The sequence below is a fragment of the Mustela putorius genome, unplaced genomic scaffold, assembly GCF_011764305.1.
Source record: "Mustela putorius furo isolate JIRA1106 unplaced genomic scaffold, ASM1176430v1.1 tig00003972_pilon_pilon_pilon, whole genome shotgun sequence".
NCBI classification, from domain to species: Eukaryota; Metazoa; Chordata; class Mammalia; order Carnivora; family Mustelidae; genus Mustela; species Mustela putorius.
The window spans coordinates 21,128,380-21,146,419 of record NW_025422115.1 but is presented as its reverse complement, the minus strand read 5'-3'; the positions used below and the strand labels follow the sequence as shown (position 1 = coordinate 21,146,419).

The 18,040-nt window shown below is 48.3% G+C and overlaps 1 long non-coding RNA gene across 1 annotated transcript; it reads right to left on the bottom strand.

Annotated features, from left to right (window-relative positions):
- Positions 1–3,911: 3,911 nt before the first annotated feature.
- Positions 3,912–15,442, bottom strand: LOC106006452. The gene is made up of 5 exons (XR_006603925.1): positions 15,282–15,442; positions 15,010–15,118; positions 12,250–12,455; positions 4,516–7,931; positions 3,912–4,069 (listed from the first exon to the last, which is right to left on the bottom strand). It is a non-coding gene; the product is annotated as an uncharacterized LOC106006452 (long non-coding RNA).
- Positions 15,443–18,040: the final 2,598 nt, after the last annotated feature.

The window sequence follows — 18,040 nt, the reverse complement described above, 5'->3', positions numbered from 1 at the left end:
AAGGAGCCAAGCCTGCTTTCCTGGCTGAGCAATGACGGGGTCAGAGCAAGTTCAAGCTTTGCTTTAATTGAGTAGAAGATAGTTCTTCCTTAAGGGAGCCCTGAAATAATGCTTTAGCGAGCAGAATGACTTCCCATATTGTCAGAAGGGATTAGCCGGGCTGGTTTGTAAACAAAGAGTGATCCTTCTTCCCCCTCTAGGACAAATAGATCATATATTTTTTTCAGGTCACCAGGGACTGGGCTTACTCTAATCAAATCCTTGACATTTCACGAGGACTCCATGAGTTCCATGTTTTCCGTGATCGAGCCCTTGGTAATTATCCATTTTCCTAAATGATCACTATTTTCCAAATCCAGAACGTTGGAGGGAAGTGGGGAAAAGAGATGTCTCTCCAACAATGTGAGGAGGAGGAGGGAGAAGGGTGTGGGGATGAAGGAGGAGGAGGGTCTCTTGAGGTTGAAACAATATCATCTGAGTATGCACCCCTGGGAGCAGGTCTCAGGACCACCAGACAGTTTTCCTAATTTCTTCCTCTCTCCATTCATTCGGGCAACAACAATTTGTTGAGGCCCTTGCCAGGTGCCCGAGACTAGAGTAGTCGGTAAGTATAGAATTGGATACAGCCTGCTGTCTCATGGAACAGTCCCTCTGTCTCATGGAAGAGACCAGTATGTGGGCCGATAATTACAACAAAAATATCCTGAGAAGTAAATATGTAAATGTCATGAAACGCCAAAGTAAATAGCAAAAAAAACAAAAACTGAAAACCGACGAAAATCACAGCTTTGTATAAGTAGGACAAGGAAGGCTTCACAGCGCAGGAGACCCGGGGTCTTGCAGGATGCATAGGAGTTGGCCATCATAATATATTAAGAATGGAAACATCTATCTTGAAATGCCAGGGACTGTACTAAGGGTGCTACCTGTATTAACTCACTGAATCTCCACAACCACCTCATAAGACAGATATTTTTTAGCTCCACTTGCAGACGAAAGCTAAAGCCCAGAGAAGGGTAGAAGATTCCAGACCAAGGGAAAGGGCATACTCATGAGAAAGCAGGGCATGTTTATGGACAGTAGGGCGGGGTTCCTGGGAGAGGGATGGAAAAGTGACCAGCTCAGATCTGTGTTTTTAGGAGGATGACGATGTGGCTGAGGAGCCAGAGTGTGAGGAAAAGTGTCAATGATAAAAAAATATGCTGGGATCCTTGTGGGAACTAGACTCCCTCCCAATGGCAGCCACTGAAGGATCTTATCATTGTCCCACACTCCCCCTCACCCCGTTCCAGCTCCTGGCGAAGCAGGGGAAACTCAGCAGCACCCAGCTAGACCCATCAAAGCCAGCCTCACGCCATAACCCTCCCTGACTTCCTCCATCTCCCCATCTCCATAAAACTGGTGATGGACCCAACCTAAGGGGTGTTGTCTCACCACGCTAAGGGGTAGCCCCTTCAGATCCCCCCAGGAAGCCCTCCGCATGGGGGCAAAAGACCCCAATGCTGAACCTACACTGGGAGGGGAGGGACAGGAGCCTGTCTGCTGATCTGACATACCACCGCAGCCACAGAGAAGGGTTCTTGCCTTTCAGGTTTGCTTCTGCATTCTTGAATGTTCTCCATTTTCATCCCTTCCTACTGAACAATTCTCTCCTCACTGGGAAAAAAAATAAAAACAAAAAAATCCTGCAGCTTGTGTCCACTCCAAACACAGATGACAAGCTGTCTTGGAAACCCAGCCTAAAGAAACACTAAGCAAACTGTTCCCCAAACAAGCCTTTCGTCCTGACCTTTGTAAGCCAAGAGCTCCACTTTATAACTTGGGAATGTGCAAATATTTACAGTTGTAAGGAAGAGAGCCAGTGTCTGCTGGAGGGTCCCAGGGTTGGGAGACAGCTGAGGTCTCGTCTAGCCCAGCATCCCATGGACGGGGAGATGCTCTTTGTAGAATCCCCTGCCAGATGGTCACTCAGGCTTTCCTTGCATGCCTCCAGCGATGGGAAGGACGGCCATCACCCTCTGAGAAAGCTTCTTCCATTGATCTGCTCATTGCAAAGTTCTGACAGCCAGCCAGAATTGCCTCCCAGTTACTTTACCCCTGGTCCTGTACGGCCCTCGAGACTGGAATATCTTACTATCCATGACAGCCTTTAGCAGTCTGGGGGTCAGCCTCCCTATCTGTCCTCCACTGTCTCTTCTTCCTTGGTTTCTTCATTCATTGCTTGGGGGACCTCCCTTGTGGGCCCCTCACTGCCACGGTCACTCCCTTCCTCACAACCATATACCCTTGTTGATTGACTCCCATCTTCAGATGTGACCCCCCAAATCTATCACGGCTGGATGGCTGAGTTTCTTACTCTCATCGGAGCCCTGCCCCACTCCTTTCTCATCCCTAAAACTCAACATAGCCCACCAGGCAGTGGAATCGAGATAAAAGGGAAGGAATGCCATTTTCTTGAACTCCTGCCACATTGGGCACTGTTCCTTATTCTTTGTAAACACCTGATGCCCAGAACAACCCTGGGAAGTAGGTGCTCCTCTCCTGTTTCGTGTATGCAGGAACTTGGGTTTCTGACACAGAACTGAAAATAAGGAAATAAGCAAAGCAAGTCTTCCAAGAGTCTGAAGCAGAGGGAAGAGAACTGGCCAGAGCTGATGGACTCTTGATTTGTGTTTATTTCCCCCAAGATGTGTACAGTATCAGGGAAGCGTGATTTTAAATCTTTGCACAGGCCCTCAGTAGCTGGGGACTTTGGGGAAGTTAGTTGACTTCTATAAGCCTACGGTGGCCCACCGGTCCCTGTTTGTCTGAGACCAGCCTGGTTTGAAATGCCAGTTTCCATGTCCCGGGAGACCCTTTAGTCCCAGGCAAAGTGGTATATGGTTGCTCACCCTAAGAAGCCAGTTTCCTCGTTGTGAGACGAGGAGATTCATAACTTCCCTGGTGGCATTGTCTCAAAGTGTAGCTGAGATGAGCTATGCGAAAGACCCCGGCGTGTGCCCGGCCCAGATCAGACTCTCAGCTTATGTCTCGTTGAATGTGAAAGCCTGGTGAAGCGTGGCAGAGGAGAAAGAAGTCGAGGCCTGAGGTCTGGCCCTGAGCAGTGGCATTGGGAGACAAGTTCTTAAAAAAACACAAACAGGGACACTGGTAGAGGGTGTCCTGCTCTCTGCAGTGTAAATATTCCGCTGTAGTTCAATTAGGCATGGTCACTGTTAACCTCGAATGGGACTCCGGGGGACAGAGGAAAAGGAAAGTCTTGTGCATTATCCTGTCTGATTGGCAGCGGGGGGTGGAGCCCCTTGTGGGGTAAGTGCCATGCAAAATCTAACACGGCCTCTGGTTCCTTAAGAGTAAGCCTTCAGCCGCCCTGCTGGGCTGGCAGCCGCCCTGCATGGTGGAGGGCTGGCGGAAGGGAGTCCTGAACAGAGACTCCCAGGAGGGGTGAGTCTGCATTTCACGCACTGGGCGACTGTGGACAAATCGTGCTCACGCTTCCGGTCCTGTCTCCTCATCTGTAAAATGGGGAAGAGAAATCAGACAAGGTGTTGTCTGACAGAGAGGCAGCAGAGTGGAGCGGTCAAGGGCCTGGCCCCCACTGGCTGTGTGAACTTGGGCAAGCCGGTCTTCCCCTGTGTGTCCCGAGTCCTTGGTGAAGTGTGCAGTCTTGTCACTGCCTGCTCTCAGACACAGCCACTCAGCATCCCCCCACCCCTGCACCCCCATCACCAAGGGTTAACGCAGCAGCAGAAACACTGGGATGTCGTTGCACGTTCCCTTCTCCCTCCCTGCTCTGCTGGCTCATGTTGAACTCAAGGCCGACGAAAACCTCCTGATCTTTTTTATGTGAGTTGCAGTCAGGCCAGGTCTCCCTCATCCTGTTCTTGTGCAATTGATTTTTGGAAACGGCATTCAAGACGTTAGATTTATTGATGTTAAATTTCATCTGGTTGCTTTTGACCCAGCATTCTCGACTGTCGAGCTCATCTTGAACCTTAATTCTCTCATCCCCTCCAGCGTTGAGTCATCTGCAGACTGGATGCACATGCTTCCCATGTCTTCATACGAACTGTTGGCGTAAAAAGGCTATTTGTGTAGATAAAAATAGAGACAGAGATACAGGCTGCCATAGAGAGCAAGAAGGGGCGTCAGGTACGAGGCTGAGCAAGAGGGATGTTATCTTGGGGGAAGCAGGGACTCATGACCCTCCATCAATCAGCATTGAAGCTTTTGCTCTATGTACCCACTTTGCTCACTCTCCTTTCTTGCCCCTGGATCCCAGAGTGTTCTAAGTGATGACAAGGGGAGTTCACCCCTCAGCCCCTCTGACCGTGGCGCCTCCCAAACTATGAAATCCACAGGGATGGTCTGAGTCCTTGCCTGTCTGCACCTGACACAGTCCCAAAGCCAAGTCCTGTCCTTCCCCCGCCCCACCATTGCTTCTCAAACTGAGACCACTCCCACCTTGGGGCCTTGCCAAATAGCTGCTGTTCATACAAAGAAATCAATTCTCACTTGAAGGTCAGGGACCACGATGTCATACTGTGTTTCTTGCTCAGATGTTTCCGTTATAACAGGAGCCCTCACTGTCGACACAGCAAGGGCAGAGCGGGTGTCGATCCTTTACTGGCCACTTGTGATCATGCGGGGCTCCACACTCAGTCCAGGGCTCCCGAGGGCATACTGGATCCCAACACAGTGCACACAGCATAGCTCCTAGGTGTGACTGCAAGTCCCCACGGAAAGGATCAGGGCACTCGATTCAAGGTCGCAGAGAAAAGTGAAAGCAAAACTCTAGAAGGACTTCCTATCGCAAGTGGTTTAAATAAACCCCAACAATTTCTGTTTATCCAGATAATTCGGCAGCTTTCTGGTAGTGTGCCAACCAGCTGGCCACTGGTCGTAAGGCTTTCTGAAGCCCCATGCCCACTACCCACCCAGACATGGCCATGGGCACCTGGCTGAGTGCCCCAGCCCCAGGACAGCCTGTGGCTTCATGCACTCAAGCTGATCCCTCTTTGATATCCCTGGTACCAGAACCTTTTTATTTTTACCAAGAGGGTTCCCTTGTAGGAAAGAGTTTACTGCTGTCCCTGAGGATGGTAAAGAGGAGGTGTTTCCCCTTGTTGAGTGCCTACTAGGTGCCAGACATTGTACCAGAGCTTCTGATAACCATAGGTTATCTTTTCAACAAAGTTAGGAAGCCGGGTTTTATTAGTCCCATTTTACAGAGGAGTAAACTGAGGCCTGCGGAGATCTAGTGAATTGCCTGGGGCCAGAAGAAATAGCGGAATTAGAATTTGAACCCTGGTCTCTCGACTCTAAGGTCCACTGTAACCATGGCTTTGTTTCTGTAGCTTTCAGAGAACTCACACTCTTTGGACCCAAAAAGTTCTGTGAGAAAGAAAGGAAGCCAAGACAGGATACAGCATCCTGCCCATCACTCATGTGAGTGCTGTGATCAGGATCAAGGCTATGGGGGATCTCACAGAGCTTGGGATCGAGCTCTCTGACTGGTAATAGGTGAATTCAGGGGGATCCCTATGATTTCGAAGCAACCCAGTGATGCCCAGGAGAAGAAAGCCTTCTTTGTCTTTGGAAAAGCAGGGGTGGGAGCGGGGGGTGCTGGGTAGGGGGAAGCTTCAGCGAATGCATGTGCTCTAAACATACATGCATTCCAATGTGTTCCAGCCTTTACTGTCTCTATAACTTAGGTCCACTATTTATTTTACCTTCCTGGGCCACCGTTTCCCCCATTTGTACCTGGGGGTAATAACAGTGCTTGGGTGAAATTGGAAAGGTGAGCAGTTTCTGTAATCCATTCGCACAGTCCAGGAACGTCTTATGTACCTAATACACGCTCGCTACTTTTTTGTATCTCCATCTCTATAATAATCTACATTTCAATGAGTTGTTCATCCCCCATGGAGGCATCCTTGTCCCCATTATACAGACTGGGAAACTGGGTGCCAAAATGACCTGGCCAAGGCGATCTGGAAGGTCCTGGATAGAGTCAGGCCTGGAGCCCCCCTGACCGCACAGCATCTCCTTGTCCTCATTATGCTCAGCTTTGTCTTACCCTGGAGTCCAGATTCACAACCTTTACTGCATGTCCCAGTTGCTGGGGGTCTTGTTAACTCCCAGGTTCTCAGCCAGGAGGACTGGCTGGGCCTGAGACTCTGCATTTCTAGCAATCCCCCAGGGGACTGCACTTTGCATTGGATGGGCTTTTCCCTCCAGCATTGGGGGTGGGGGTCTGTAGCAGCCTCAGAGAAGCAAACAGTCAATCCCGGGGGGCCTTGGAGCAGGCTTCTAAGTGTCAGCCCCCAGGAGAAGTCTGCAGCCCTACTGTGTCTCCAAAGCGGCGCCCTGACGGATGGACCATGTAGGGAGGTGATGTCTGTGAGCCGTCTCCCAGCAGGGTCTCTGTGCCAGGACTGCCCTCCTGCTCATGCTCTCCTTTTGCTTCCTTCTGGCTGCTTCTGTCAGAGCCTGACAGTTACAGCAAAACAGTCTTGCTCTCCCGCACTGAGCCCCCGCTACACGGCTGGGCTCGAGCCCCAGCAGCCTGTGGAGAGGGAGCTGACATTTGTCTTAATTGGAGTTACCCGTGTAAATCCCGCCCGTCCCCTCCCTGCGCCCTCGGTCTTTGATGAGCGAGGGGGCTCTGAACACAGAGAGGCTCCTAATCTCCCCAGGGAGACACGGTGTTATTAATGCAGGCGCTGGAAGGAAATGTTCCGTCTCGTCAGTAGGGAAAGTGAACTGGAGGTGAGTGGAAAAAAAAAAAAAAAAAAGAAAAAAAGAAACAGTAAAGGAGAACATGGGCCACAGAGGTGAGAAGAGGAGGGACACCCGGGAGCATCTGCCTCACCCCTCCCAGGCCAACAGCGGCAGGCCCCTCCCCTTCCTCAGTTTTGCAAAACCAGCCTCTAACTGAGAGATTTTCTAACTCAGCTGCACGAGTCACCTGGGAGCTATAAAAATTGCTCATGTCTGGCTCCCACCCCCAGAGATCTTTATTTAATTGGCCTGGGTGTGGCCTGTAGACATTGGATCTGTAAAGCCCTGAAGTGATTCTAATGTAGGAGCTGCAGGAGGACAACTGGTCTCATCTCAGCTTCTCTGGGAAGCCTCCCCTGATTAGTGCAGACCCATTTATGAGCCCAGGGGAAACAGCTCATTGTCTGAGTCATTGACACCATTGACAATCCGGCCAGCTCGGCTAGATCTGCATAATTGTCCAGTAGCTGGGTGCAGATATCCCCCACGCTGGTGTCATTTGGATGGAGAATATGCAAAAGGATCTTGTTTCTTTAAGTTTAACTCACAAATGAGCAAGGATGTGCACCTGCTGGACAGCCGCTGAATCAATCCAGTCATTTCGCCAACATTTATGGAGCACCTATCATGGGCATGGAGCTATGTGAGATTTGAAAGCATAAGGGAGGCACACTCTGCTCTTATGTAGTGCCCAGTAAGGATAGATTGGACAAGACCATAAATAACCATAATAAAAATGAAACCTGGAGGTGATAGGCTGTGGGTTAGGGAAATAAACAGGCAATGAAAATGTATCTAACACTTAGGGTGTACCATGCAAGGTCCCAGTTGACTTACCTTGGCTATGTCATCGCGGTTGATGACAGCCCTAAAAAGGAGAAGGTATTATTCCCATTTTATGGATGAAGAAGGTGCGACTCGAGAAGTCAGTGGCTTTCCCAGGGGCACGCACCTAGTGCATGTTGATGCGTAACTCCAAAAGGGTAGTGAGAAGATGCTTCTATGAGAAAATGAAGTATGATTCTGGCTAGGGGCATCTAGGAGAATCTTCAGGAGGACCCAGGAGCTCACTATACAAACACATCTGCTGAGGTGCCTTGCATAGTGAGAGGAGGTAGCCTCGGTGAACAGCCATGTCCCAGATGAAGCTAGAGGGGAGCAGAAGATTATGCTGCAGGATATCTGGAAGACCAGGGCAAGGCTGGTGGGAAGTTGAGAAAGGAGGGTTTCTCTGGGGGATGCAAGTTCAGAACACCAAGGGGGCAAACAGTGTGGTGAGGGACAGATAGCAGAGTGGGAGACTTCTGGGTACCAACTGATCAAAACAGGAAGGGGAAGCACAATCATCTTGCCACTCTGAGAAGGTGGGCCCTGGCCCAATTATGTGGCTGAGTTGATGGCAGGTTCCAGTCTCTGCAGACAGAGGGCTTGGCTGAGGGTAAATGCACAAACCCCTCAAATGACACCCTGGGCAGGCTGGATGAGGTGGGCAAGGAGCCAACGACTCTGTTTTTCTGACACTAATGTCCAATTGTCACTAGTTGACTATAAAATTCATAGTTTTTTAATATCTGCCACGGGCAGGCATGGGCCCCTGTGATTCCTCCTGGAAGAGATAATAATTTCTGGGAAGATGGGGTAATGGAACTAATCTTCAAAGATCAGGATGGTGGGGATGGGGTCACAGTGATGGTGATGATGATGTAGAGGTAAGGGTGATGCTGGAGTTGATGGTCATGATGAGGGTGACGGCAGTGATAATAATGGCAGTGAAGGTGGTGGTGATGATTATGATGGTGATGGTGGTGATGGTGATGATGGTGGTGATTATGGTGGTGGTGATGTTTGAATGACTTATGCCCAGGTGGCTGCTATCTCTAGCCCTTCTCCTGACTCACATTTTGCAGCTCCCTCATTGTCATCCCCTCTTGTGTTATGAAGACCTGTGACACTCCAAATGTCCACATTGAAACTTGTTATTCCTCCTTTATCTCTGCAGCTTGAAGAACAGCCCCACTGGCCATCCAGCCATCAGAGCTGGATGTCCAAGTCAGTTGAGACTCCTAAACCTTTCTCATCTTCTATATTTCTCAGTTGATCACCAAGTCCTGATGATTTTGCCTCTTAAATATCTCTTGAAGCCCACAGTCCCCTGTCCATCTCCCCAGCTCCTATCCTCCTTGAGGTCACATCACTCTCCAGCTGAACTATAGGAACAGCATCCTGATAGACCTCTGAGCTCAACTGGCCTTTCTGTAAGCCAGCCTTCATCTCACTGCCAAAAGTGATCATCTCTCAAGCAGATTCAACCATGCCACTTCCCAGGGTCAACCCCATCTCTGGACCACAGAGAAAGAGCACAGCATAGATGGCAGGCACCAGCCAGCCCCAATCCAGCCACATGGCTCCAATTCCATGACCTTGCAGATCTCTGCTCTTGCTTCCTTTCCTTTGCTCATACTAGTACTTCTGTCTTGGACACCTTCTTCTGCTCTGGTTGGTGCAATTCTTCTTAGTCCCTAATGAAGCCTTTTCCTGGCTTCCAACTCAGTGAGCAGCACTGGTTTCCCTCTGTTGTGCGTTTAACTACTACCTGCAGCCTTGCTTATCCCACTATGCAGCAACCCTTTTTTTGTTCATCTGCTTCCTCTGTTATGCCATGAGTTTCTCCAGGGAAGATGCCTTGCTGTCTCATCTCTGAAAACTGAGGACCTAGCACAGGTCCGTAGTAGGTGCTTCCTGAATTAGAGACCAGGAATGTTAATCTCAGCTATCTGTGTGGTGCCCCAAACTGTGCAGAGAGCTGCACATCTTCATGCAGGGTTGCAGGTGGCATTTGAATTGTTTTACTGATGGGAATACAGATTCAGCAAAAATGGTGAGATGACTTGCTTGAGGTTGCCCAGGAAGATAATGAGCAAGTCAGTCTAGGTTTCAGGTGTCTTGACTCCTGTGTGGGAAGTGTGTTGATTTCACACCAAGAAGCTCATTTCCTTTTCTCTGAGAAACTTTTGAGACTGAGAAGTGACTCATGTATACAAGACCCGCCCACTCTGAACACTAGATACTTGTGTATAGGGAGGGAGAAATGGCTCTGGATTCCCAGGTAAAGATAGAAACCGAACACAAGCATCGTAAAGTCACCAACCCCAGAGTATGAGGAAAACAAAACAAAAGAGTCACAAAATTTTGGAAGCTGGAAAGCAGGTAGAGAAGTGGTAACTAACTTAGCAGGAGAAATATCAAACACTCTTAAGCTGGTATTGGAAAAAGCTAAGAACCAAATCAATTTACACCGTACAACCCTCAAAAGCCTCAGGAACTGGCAGCATCAGGTACTTCTAGAAGCAAGTGAAGAGAGGGGGTGAAAATAAAGATTAGTGAGTGAAGGCAATTTACCCAGAGGCAATTAGAACTCCAGATCCTTCCTTCTGTTTCTTACAGTTAGGCAACTATCTATTTCTTCCCATGACTGAAGCCTGGGGATAAGAGGGAATCCCTGCATGAAGATGAGGCAGATGAGGCACAGCTTAGGGTGAGGTCTGAGCTGAATGGAGAGCATTTGTATGCTTAATGTTGAGGTAGCATAGCCAACTTCTCCCAGTGGCTCCCAGGAAGCTGCCTCTGGGTTTACACTATCTAGGTAAGACCCTGGAATTTTCTTCTATGAGGGGAAAAGAGTAGCTCAAGAAGAAAGATTCAGAGAGTTTAAAATTTTACTCCTTCATGCTTTGATCAGAAAAGTACTGAAAAATGGAGCTATCAACCAAAATGGAAGGGGGGGTGAACTAAGAAAGAGGAAAACATGAAACAGATACAGATGCAAAGGGAATCCCCCAAATGATGATTGTGGGAGAGCCCAGGATGACAGTCATAACCCAGGCAGAGAGGGTAGCCAGTCTCAACTGGAGAAGATAAGAGAACCCCATGGAACACTGTTCATGAAAGTGAAACAGATAGAAAGATGGATGTGCATTAATATGTCTGACTTTCTTCAGAAAACTAGTGGCCATTTTGAATGTCAACTGAATAAATTAATAGGAAACTGTGCAAGCAACAGGAAAAACAAAAGCAACTATCAACTCCAAAAAAACACAAAAGGTGTCAGGACAGAGAAAAGAATCTTAGTTTACTACATGAATCAGCTCTAAGTAGTAGTAGTAATTTCATTGAAATAGTGATAGCACTGACTATCAATCTAAGTGAATTGACTATGTGATTATATGTGATTATACTGGGAGGCTGGAGGCTAGGGGATGTGCACGTGTATGTCAGGTGTATGTGTGTGAGGGCAAGAGCTAAAACCCACCGTTCCATAATGGAAAGTCCATCAACAATGCCTAAAATAGAAATATCAAGAAATAGTGATGCAAACATGCAATATAGAATTGTGAAGGTAAGGATTAGATGGAATCATTTAAAAAGTTGCAAGAACTTATCTATGAAAGGATGCAGGTGAATGCTGTTTTCCTTAATAAACTTTGTAGAACTTGTTAGCTTTAAAAGGCATGATTGTAAACTGTAACTTCTTCTTCTTCTTTTTTTTTTTTTAAGTAACATAAATACTTGACAAAACAACTAAAAAGCATGGGCATTAGAATCAGATGCTTTTAACTGGGTGACCACAGACAAGTTGAGTAATCTTTCTGAGTCTGTTTCCTCATCTGTAAAATGGGGTTAAAAACACATGATGGCAGTGAAGATAAAATGTGGTAAGTATTTAAAGTGCTAAGCACTAGTGTGTTCTCAATAAATGTTTGTTGAGTGTCAATCAAGACAGAAAATTGCCTGCATTTTTGTTCATTTGCCTGACAAATGTTCCTTCTCCACTCTTTACCTGTCAGAGGTTGTTTTCATTTATCGTTGTTGTTTGTCTCAGTGTTATCACTGGTGGTCCCCCTGCTGCCCGCCCCCACCTTCTCAGATGAAGACAGGAAGTACCAATTCACAGATTCACAGTGAGGAGTTGGGTGGTGGGTAATTCAGTCTCTCCTTTCCAAACTACATAAATGCATCAAGTTCATTTCTTGTTTTGGCCTTTCCTCTTGTACCTCCCCATCCCCCCTCCCAGCAGCTACTTTTACTTGCAGCCTCGCAGTTCCCTCTCCTTTGACTCTCTCCTTTCCCCTTGCTTAACCAAGCAGAACCCTTCCTTCCTTCCTTCTCTGCCCTTGCAGATCAGTACACTTTTGACTCTCAAGCCTAGAGGCAGGAGGCCTGAGCCTGCAAACACATCCTGGGCTGGGGGTTGGGGAGTGGACAGGGGGGAAGGGAGGGCTCCTGAAAAAGGGGCTGGGGTTTCCACCTAGGCCTGTGGCTCTGCCCCTGGCTCAGTGGGAACATCATCAAATCCTGTCTCCTTCCCTGATCCTTCTCCTTAGCTCCAGCACACATTGACAGGGGCTCCCTGGCATCTCTGCCTCAGTTTCCCTGGGTGCATAAGTAGACACTGAACTTATCACTCACCTCTCCAACTTTGTTTTCCTTGTGTTTTCTCATCCTGTCCTTGACAGTTGGAAGATGGTGGTGCTGATCTGTGGAAGATGGAATCTGGGGAGGAGGAGCTGGTCTGGGGAGGGCTGTGAGTCTTGACTTCACTCATGTTGATTTTGAGGTCTAGATAGATATTCAACAGACAGTTGGATCCAGTGGTCTGGGTTCAGGAGTGAGGCCTGAGGGTGGGAGAATAGAGACCTGAGGACCCAGCCCCCAACTGAAGAAGCTACCAGAAGGCACATCTGGGGCTCAGGGACTGACCAGGAAAGGGCCAGGCATGTTGAGTGAGAAGGACAGAGAGCTGAGGGATGAACCTTGGGGATACCTCTCCTTAGAAGTGGGTAAAGAACCTGCTGAGGAGTTCAGAAGGGGCTCCCACAAGGATCCTGAGAAAAGTCCTGCATGGGCACCACCTCTGAAAGCCTCCAAAGAATGTCTCAAGAAGGAGGAAGTGGTCAACCTTCTCGAAGGCTGCAGGGAAATTGGGTGAGAGAGAGTGAATCATGCTGGTGTCACAGAGGCCACAATGACCTTGACCAGGGAAGTCCCTGGGGTGGGGGCAGGGAGCCAGACCACGCTGAGTGAAGGGGCAGGCGGGGAGGAAGTGAAGGCAGTGACAATAAACAACTCTCCCAGGAAAGGTGCCTCAGAGAGAAAGGCCTGGTGATCCCCTGGTGACCCAGGGGATTTTAAGCGCTGCTGGAAAGGAAACAAAACGTGTCAGAAACCGTGGAGAAGGTCCTGGTGCCAGGGAGATGCAAGGGTGTGGTCCCGGGCCCATGAAGACGGGCCTGGGGTAGATGGGAGGAGCATCGCCCCTTCCCTCAGGCAGGACAAACCACAGGAGGGCTGGGCCCAAGGGAGAGACCCATGGGAAGGGGCACGACCTTGGCAGGGTTCCCTCCCACAAGCCGATCTTCGAACTTCCTTTGTTTTGCCAAAAGAATTTTCCAAGGCTGGCGTTTATGAAGCATCTAATTCTATCTTCTTGCCACGGTTCTGGATGTGTCATGTATATATTATTTCTAATCCTGCTGGGGTCTGGGGATAGGCACATATGAAACTTATTTTGCCTGTAAGAAAATTGAGCCTGAGGAAATTTGGTATCTAGTGCATAGTTACCTGACCAGAGAGTACCTTCCGAGATGCCAACCCAACTCCAAGGAATTCCCCAAAGCATCCCATAGTGCCCTCTGGCCTCCCAGCGCTGCCGCCATGAACTCAGAATTACTCAGCCACACCAGTGCGAGCTCTCTTGCTTCTGCTCGGAATGCCCGGGGTCCAGTGCCTGCCACTCAGGAGAAGACTTGTCCTTCCAACTTTCCCACCCTCCCTGGCCAATCTTTCTCACCCCCATGTTACCATACACCACATCCATGCCTTTGTAGGCCGTTGGCTGTGTTGTGTTGAAATGATCTGGGTTTTTTTCTCTACTCCACACCCCAGCACTGGCCTGTGGGCACCTCACGAGCAAAGCCCTTCCCTTCCCTGGCTTATCTGTAGCTCCCAGACAAACGCCCAGCAGATGGTAGGGCCTAGAAGAGAGTTTGTCAGATGAGTTCATGATAACTTGCTTTTAGAAAATCAACAAGGACAATTTGGGCATAAAAATTGATAACGAGGGAGACATATTTGCAAACCGCATATCTGACAAAGGATTTCTAACTAGAATGTGTAAGGAACACTCAAAACTCAACAGCAAGAAAAAAAACAATCCAGTTAGAAAATGGGCCAAAGACATGAAGAACCATTTCACGAAAGATAGACGGATGGCAAATATGCACCTGCAGAGACAGCCAATACCATTAGCCATTAAGGAAAAGCAAATTAAAGCCCCAACGAGATATGGCCGTCTACTCACCAGAATGTTAATACAAAACTTAAAAATAGCGGCAATACAAACTTTGGCGAGGACGCAGGGAGACGGACCGCTCACCCGGTGCTGATGGGAATGTGGAGTGGGGCAGCCGCTCTGGAGAGATCTGGCCATCTCTTAAAAGACTGAACATATACCCGCCATATGGCCTGGCACTGGCACTTAGGGGAGATTAGCCCTGAAAAATGAAAACGTGTCCACACAAAGCCTGGGCTTGACTGCTCGGGGCGGCTTTATGTACCATAGCCTCAAACCAGAAGCGGCCAACATGTCTACAACAGGTGAATGGTTAAGCGAACTTGGTATATCCACACTGTGAAATGAATGAAACATTGCTACACACAATGTGGATGGAGCTCAAGGACAGTATGCAGAGTGGAGAAACCCAATCCATGTATAGAACATTCCCTTTACAGAACATTCTGGAAACAAGAGAAGTACAGAGATGGAGAACAAATTAGTGATTGCCACGGACTAAGGATGGTGGTGGAAGGTGAGATGTAATTATGAGAGAATAGCACAGGGGAGACTTTGTGGTAAGAGAGCGGTTCTGTATCTTGACTGCTGTGATTACAGGAATTTATTATTCACGGACATTCCCCCTGTGTCAGTTTCTGGTTTTGACATTGCACTATAGTGATGTAAGATACAACCATCCAGAGACTGGGTGAAGGGGCCATGGGAATTGCTATCTCTGCAACTTCCTGGGAATCTCTAATTAGTTCATAATAAAATGGTATAATGAATTAATTATAGTAACAGATTATAACCCATAGTAAAGAAAGAATCCTTGAGTGTAAACTGAAATAAATAAATGACTTAGTAAATGAGGAGAAGGGGAAACTCTTACTTACAGAAGAATTCCAGCCAGTGAATATAGAAGGAATGTTGGAATCAGAAAATCACCTATGGCAACCGCCGCAGCAATAACTGCTTCGGGCAAGGACCGTCCATCCGCAGATGCTAAAATTGGTGAGCAAGCATATGATGAGAAATGAAATACTTATGTAGTCTCGAGAAAACTTCTTACAAGATACTGAACACTTTATAAAGGGAAAGAGAATGACTTTGCAGTGGAGAAACTTGGTAGACCCCACCTGAGCCAAGTGATCTAGGCTAAACTCACCAGCGAGGGGACCAATCTTCATCCTGCCCTTCCTGATACAATGCACTGAGAAGGACTGCATCATGTCTGCGTCAGCCTGCCAACATTGCATAACCTGAGCCTTATCAGGAGGAAACACCATCAGACAAACTTGTACCGAAGGGCAGCTGCAAACCAACGGGCCGATTCCCTGCAAAAATGTTAAGGTCGTGAAAAACAAAGAAAGGCCAAGAAACTGTTCCCAGTAAAGGGATCCTGTGCTAAAGAGACACGGCAACCAAATGCAAGTGGGATCCTGGGTCAGAAGAAGGGTATTAGTGGAACGGTTGGTGAAATCTGAAAGAGGTCTATGGATTAGATACTATTGTAGAAATGTGAATTTCCTAATTTTGGTAACTATACTTTGGTTATGTAAGAGAATATCTTGTTAAGGAAACACATTCTGAAGTATTTAGAGGCAAAAACATCTAAATTTACTCTCAAATTTTACATTATATCTATATATATTTGCACATATACACACATATATGTGTATTGTGTATATATACATACATGTATGTACACGTGTACATGGAGAGAGAAAATTATAAAACAAATAAACAAATGTAAAATGTTAACATCTGGGAAAGGCTTTGTACCATTTTTGCAACATTTTTTAACACGAAATTATTTTTATTAAGTTTAAAAAATAAACAATAGGAAAAAAATTAGTAGGACTTTTCGCATATAAGGGATAGCTATTACTCATCTAATTGGCCATTTCCTGTCCTCAAGAATGGCACATTCAGGCTGCCATCCCCTAGGATGGCCGGGCAGCCTGACGTTGCCAACTCGGGCTTCGGGGTTAGAGGAGGAAGGCACACTGCTATCCCTCACCTGTCTCCACGGTGCCACCATAGACATACAAAACCAGTCCTGGTCCAGCAGGCATGGGCAAAGGAGATTTTCTGGCTTTCAGGATTTTTCCATTCTCTTCTTTTTCTCTCAAATCCACTTCTTTCCTGGAGGAACTGGAGGCTCCGGTCAGACATGGCTTGTTTAGGAAGGCAGGGTTCACCCTGCCAGGGAGGGCCTCAGCCAGAGCAGCAGCAACCAACTTCAGTTCTGTGGGACCAACTTCAGTTCTGCTCCTTCCTGGGAACCAGCTGAGGCCTGATGTGGCTTGGGGGCCTCTCCTGACTCCCAGCCTGTACTCTCTGTATCTCGCACAGCTCAGAGCCAGAAATCGCCAGAAATCAAGAAGTGAGAGGTCTGATTTCTATTCTGTTTTAAACGAGTTGGGCATCCATGAACAAAGCCCTTCATGGCTCCGGATCTCACTTCCTCATCCGTTACGTGGAGCCGGTAACTCTTGTTTTGCTTCCCTCAGAGCTGGCTTAGGAGGACCTAAAGAATAGAAGGATCCTCTAGAAACATGACTGTGAAGCTGTACTTAAAACCTTCAGTGGAGAAGGCTCTCTCTGTCCTGGGGAATAGAAGTTGCACAGATGAAAAAAGGTAGCTTTGTTTGTCCTACCAAATGGATGAGACATTCATTCATTCACCTACCCATCCATTCATCCTTCCATCCATCCATCCATCCATCCATCCCTCATCCTTCCTTCCTTCTAGCCATCACCCATCCCTCCATCATCTGTCCACCCATCTATCCATTCATCATCAACCCATTCATCCTTTTATTCCGTCACCCTTGTATCCATCCAGCCATCCAGCCAGCATGCATCCATCCATCCCTCTGTCCATCCTTTTTCTCATTTGCCAAACAGTGCCAGACACTGGGCTAGATCCCGGGGATTAAATGATGAATGAATCCAAATCACGTTGACAGCTCATAGTCTAAAAGAAGAACAGGGTGTGTAAATTAAAACAATGCTCTATTTGAAGAATATACAAGGTGGTATTGGAACTTGGCAGTTAGGGAGTTAAAAGGGGGGTGAGGGGCAGTCCTAAAAAATGGAACGACCTGAAAAAGAAAGCTGGAGAGACAGCAGTGGGATATGTCACAGACCAAGGGAGAAGTGGCTGCAAGTTTAAAGCTAGTGGGGACTGGGGGAGGGGCTAGGTCCAGCTGGAGAGGAGACTGGGGAAATACCGGATGGCTGGTGAGGCAGCCAGGCCATAGGAAAGTCAGGGCCCTAGGGACCATCCCCAGCAAGGCCATCCCAGCTCAGCCCTCTGCTGCTGGAGGAGTGCAGCGTGGCTCCAAACCCTCCCTGGCAAGCCAGAGTAAAACTACTCAGCCCTTGTTGTGTCTACAGTGGTCACAGGCCCAGGCTGCTCACTTCCAACTGGAGAAGTGGGGTTGTAGGGCAGCTCCCAAGGCCACACCAGGTCATGGTGGAGGTGGGGCTGGCCAGGGAGGGCAGCACCTAGGAATCTGGGTGGCCTGCTTAGAATTTTCAGTGGTTCCCTGATTTGGAAAAGCCAGCCCTGCTCATTTACAGGCTGTGGCAGGGCAGGGCCCACACCCCAGTAAACAGGGGGTTGGTGCCATTCCTTCGTGGCCGCCCACGTGAGGGAAGGCAAGTCCTTTGGCTCCCTCGGCCACTGTTCCTCCTTCTGGGAGGATCAGGCTCTTCTAGGCTCTGAAATGTCTCTCCAGGGGCCCTATGCTCATGAGCAAGCATGCCTGGTGCTCCCAGTCTTTTCCTGCACGGATGGGAAATGTCCCATTTCCCACTGGGAATGTCCTGGGACATCCCACTGGGACATCCCGGCTTGCTTTCTGCCTGGGCCCTCGGATCTCCTTGGGAATGGTAACCCTTTACCCCACGGGCCAT